This window comes from Phascolarctos cinereus, unplaced genomic scaffold, assembly GCF_003287225.1.
Source record: "Phascolarctos cinereus isolate Bilbo 61053 unplaced genomic scaffold, phaCin_HiC Scaffold_9;HRSCAF=440, whole genome shotgun sequence".
NCBI classification, from domain to species: Eukaryota; Metazoa; Chordata; class Mammalia; order Diprotodontia; family Phascolarctidae; genus Phascolarctos; species Phascolarctos cinereus.
The window spans coordinates 27015232-27020293 of NW_027556402.1; the positions used below are offsets into that span (position 1 = coordinate 27015232).

General features: G+C 37.6%; 1 pseudogene; it reads left to right on the forward strand.

Moving 5' to 3' along the window:
• The first annotated feature begins 646 nt into the window (after window positions 1-646).
• Window positions 647-2197, forward strand: LOC110209650 (nucleolin pseudogene; annotated as a pseudogene).
• Window positions 2198-5062: the final 2865 nt, after the last annotated feature.

The following is a 5062-nucleotide window of genomic DNA, read 5'->3' on the forward strand; positions in this document are numbered from 1 at the left end:
GGCCAGATATGGATCAGGATGACTGGAGATGGCCCTGGATACAGTGGAGGACCTTGGCCTTTTCAAGCTAAGGTCTTTAACAGGTCTCAGTTTGACTGAGGCAGCACTCATTCAGTGATTAAGGCTTAATAAAAAGTGAGGCAAAGAATGACCTCTTTTAAAAAAAATAGATACAGGAGGGGAAGACTCTCAGGGTTTCTGGCCAAAACAGAACCAATTGTTATTTACATTCATTCTGCGCCAATAAGGGCCCAAACTGTGACCAAGTAGGGCTTGGTCTGGGACCAGAGTGATATGGGATTAAGGCTGGTCAAAAACAAAAATAAAAAAAAGTTTCAGAGATTAAAATTTGCATTCTCTTTAGGCAGAGTACTAGCAGGTGAGGGTGTGATACTCTATGTGGAGAGAGAAAAAAGAAAAGAAAAGAAGGAAAAAATGAAGGAAGGAAGAAAAAAGAAAGAAAAAAAGAAAAAGAAAGGGAATATTAATGAATGTCAGTGTCTTAATATCTTTATATATATGTACATATATATAAATGAATATACATGACAGCATTCAGGAATCATAAAAATACTCCTTTAATATTGAATAAAGGAAATGTGAACAAAAGATGTAAATAAGTGGAGAACAAGTTATGACATTCTGAACTACTCCAGCTAAAGCAGCAGCCCCCACCCCTACCAAAGGGGCAAAAAAATGGGAAGAATGCCAAAAAGACAGTGATTCTAAAGAGGAGGGCAGTGAGGATGAGGAGGATAAAGAATTTCAGTCACCCAAACATGCAAAAATAGAAGCAGCTCTAGTCAGACAAAAATCTGAGGATGAGGAGGACGATGATAGTGATGAGGATGACTCTGGAAGATGCTCTGATACCACACCACCAAAAACGAAGGTTGCTTCTGTGAAAGCTGACACTGTGAAAGGTGGGAAATCCAAGGAATCAGAGGAGGAAGAGAAGGAAGAAGATGAGGGAGAAAAGGAAGTGCCCATCAAAGAAGCATTAGGGAAAAAGAGAAAAGGAAGTAGGCAAACAGAAAGCCCCCGAAGCCAAGAAAAATAAATTGGAAGCTGAAACATTTACGAACTTCAACCTTTTCACTGGTAAACTGAACTTTAACAAAACTGCTTCTGAGTTAAAAACTGTCATCCTGGACTTCTTTACAAAAGAGGACTTTACAATTGTGGACATTCAAATTGGTACAACCAGGAAATTTGATTGTGTGGAATTTGAATCTGCTGATGACATGGAAAAGGCTTTGGAACTCAGTGGCTCCAAAGTCCTTGACTTTGAAATGAAATTGGAAAAGTAAAGTGTGAAGGAGGTCAAGGAAGTGTGAAGATGCTATTAAGTTAGACTGGTCTTCACCAAGGATAAGACACCCAAAGAAATTGCCTACATTGAAGTTAAGACAGAAGCAGATGTGGATAAGGCCTTGGAAGGGAAACAGGGAACTGATGATTGGGAACTGATTTTAGACTACTACAAAGGGGAGACAAGTCAAGGATAAGAGAATTCAAGAGACTCAAAGACACTAGTTCTGAATAATCTAGCCTACAATACTACTAAAGAAAGTCTGCAGGAAGTTTTTGAGGAGGCAACGTCAATCAGCTTGCCTCAGGACAAGCAAGGCTGAACTAAAGGGTAGGCATTCATTGCATTCGCCTCCATGGAAGATGCAAAAGAAGCTCTGAATTCTTGTAACGGTATGGAGATTGAAGGCAGTGCCATCTGGCTGGAGCTAAAGGGACAGAAAAGAACTAGTGCAGGACCAAGGAGCCAGTCCAACAAAACTTTTTCCTCAAAGGTCTGTTCAAAGACGTGATAGAAGAAACATTGAAAGCTTTACTTCATGACTCTGTTGGTGCCAGTAGTCACATAAAGGGAGACAGAGTGATCTAAATAGTTCAGTTTTATGGACTTCAACTCAGAAGATGCCAAAGCTGTGACAGAGGCCATGGAAGATGAGGAAGTTGCTGAAAACAAAGTAATTCTGGAGTGGGCCAAACCCAGTGATTTTGGAGGACAAGGTGTCAACTATAGTGGCAGTGCTTCAGTGGCTGAGGAGGAAGTAGAGGAAGCCAAGGGAGCTTTGGTGGTAAAGGCCAAGGAAATTTTGGAGGTTGGGGTAGTTTCTAAGGAAGCCAAGGAGGAGGAGGAGAAAACAAGCCACAAGGAAAGAAGATAAAATTTGAATAGCTTCTCCTTATTCTCTTTTCCTTTGCTATTTGAATGGATTCTGGGAGTTTTATCGTGATGTCTTATCATTGATAGAGCCTTCTGAGGACATTTCAAGACAAAAATGCAGTACAGGGCTCTTCTTGGAGAAACCTGGATGACATTTCAAGAGACAGAACATATTGATTTTGACTGGATGCATGTTCCATATAATTTCTTTGCAGAGATGTGTGATAGATGTGGGAGTTAATATTTTTGTCTATGTATTGTCTTGAGTTTAAAACATTATACTCCATGTACAAGACCATTTTTTTCCCAAAAAATAAATAAATAAAAGGAAAAGAAAACTGTGATCTGGCATCCCTGGCTGCTGTTTCCTGGGTTATTCCAATGGACCTTGTTTTTCCTTACGGTTTCCTTTTTTAAAAAAAATTGCCTTTCCATGGAATTATTTATCTGTCAGATCTATGGATAAAAGAAGAATTTAGGACCAAAGAAAACATAGAGAACATCATAAATTATAAAACTGATAATTTTGATTATATAAAATTAAAAAGTTTTTGCACAAACAAAACCAATTCAACCAAAATTATAAGGAAAGCAGAAATTTTGCAACAACTATCTCTAACAAATTTTCAAATACATAGAGAACTGAGTCAAATTTATAAAAATACAAGTCCTTCCCCAATTGATAAATGGTCAAAGGATATGAACAGGCAGTTTTCAGACAAAGAAATCAAAGCTATCTATAGTCATATGCAAAAATGCTCTGAATCACTATTGATTAGAGAAATGCAAATTAAAACAACTCTAAGGTACCACTTCACACCAATCAGATTGGTTAATATGGAAAGAAGAAAATTATGAATGTTGGAAGGGATGTGGGAAAACCAGGACACTAATGCACTGTTGGTGGAATTGTGAACTGATCCAACCATCATAGAGAACAATTTGGAATTATGCCCAAAGGGACATAAAACTGTGCACGTCCTTTGATCCAGCAATACCACTGCTAGGCCTCTATCCCAGAGACATCAAAAAAGGGAAAAGGACGTATTTGTACAAAAATATTTATAGCAGCTTTCTTTGTGGTAGCTAAAGTGAAAGGATGCTCATCAATTGGGGAATGGCTAAACAAGCTGTGTATGATTATAATGGAATATTATTGTGCTGAGAAGTGACAAGCAAGAAAATTTCAGAAAAACCTGGAAAAGTTACATGAACTGATGTAAAGTGAAGTGAACACAACAGGAGAACATTGTATACAGTAATAGCAATATTATTCTATGAAAAAACTGTGAATGAGCTACTCTCAGCAATACAATGATTCAAGACAATCCCAAAGAACTAATTATGAAGCATACTATCCACCTCTAGAGAGAGAAGAGAGATTGTTTGCATACAGACTGAAGCATGTTATTTTTCACTTTCTTTTGTTCATTTTCTTTCATTTGAATTTTCTCATGCAAAATGACTAGTAGGGAACTGTTTTATGTAATTACACATGTATAACCTACATCTGATTGCTTACTGTCTCTGGGAGAGGGGAGTGGAGGGAGGGAAGGATATAATTTGGAACTCAAAACTATAAAAAAAGTTGAAATTTTGTTTTAACAAGTAATTGGGGGAATATATGTATATACATGTATATATGCATGCATGCATATGTATGTGTGTATGTGTGTGTGTGTATCCTCTCATTAGGCTTTGGGCATCTCTAACATTCATTCTTCTCTCAATATAGCCCCAAATCCTCATCCTAAGGAAGTGACTTGTCTTTTCACACCATTGAAAAAAAAGAGACTATTCAATTTTAGATCCCTAAACTTCCCTCCACACAATCCAAACTTTTATTTATTTTCACCTATCCTCTCTATATACTTTTCTGTCTTAGAGGATCTACTTGTGTCCTAGATCTCTCCACTTTCCTTTTCCTATGGGAGTAATTAAATGTTATTTCTCCTCTTTGAATGATTAATCTCTCCCTTCTCAATAATGCCTTGTCTTCTGCCTAAAAATATGCTCAATTCTTCCAATTTTGAAAAAGAGACTTTCAAGAATTCAGAGGAAAAATTGGGGAGTATACCATATGTTAAAGTCTGTCAAGAGAAATAATCCCAAGAGAGAGAAGGAATCCTCAAAAATGAAATTCCGTTTTGGGGTTTTTTTTTTAGCCAATTGAGGTTAAGTGACTTGCCCAGGGTCACACAGCTAGTAAGTGTCAAGTGTTTGGTCTGAGGCTGGATTTGAACTCAGGTGCTTCTGACTTCAGGGGCGGTTCTCTATCCTCTGTGCTACCCAGCTGCCCCTCAAAAATGAAATTCTGGAGACACATAGGGAAGCAATTCCAATGGGAAGGAAAAATGGGGTTTTTCTAATATTTTCTTTTGAAGAACAATCTGGAGAAACCATTAACTCATCAACCAACTTAGATTTTAGGAAGAAATGCACATAAAATGCAAATAAGACCAGACAACATAAGATGAATGTAAGCGCATTGCATGGCCACATACTATGAGGCATGCTAAAAGCTCAGAGTGAGTTGATGCTGGCAAAGAAAGGTCAGGAGAAGAAGAAAAATAAGGAGTTTTTAATCTCTACTTTAGATAAAAAGGGACATTCAAAGAAAGCATTGAATCTTTTCTTGGAGGTAGATGGGACAATAACTGAAAACAGAGAGAAGGCAAATCTGCTGAAATCTTTTGGATTCTGTTTACTTCACAAAGGAGAATGACAATTACACTACAAATGACAGACCAAAATCACTAAAAAGAAGGTGATAATCAAGAAAAGTAAGGAGATGAGGAGAGCGCACTTAGCTACCCTTGAGGAATTCATTTTGCCATAGACTAAGAGATGTGAGCAATGACCCATTGTTAGTGATAT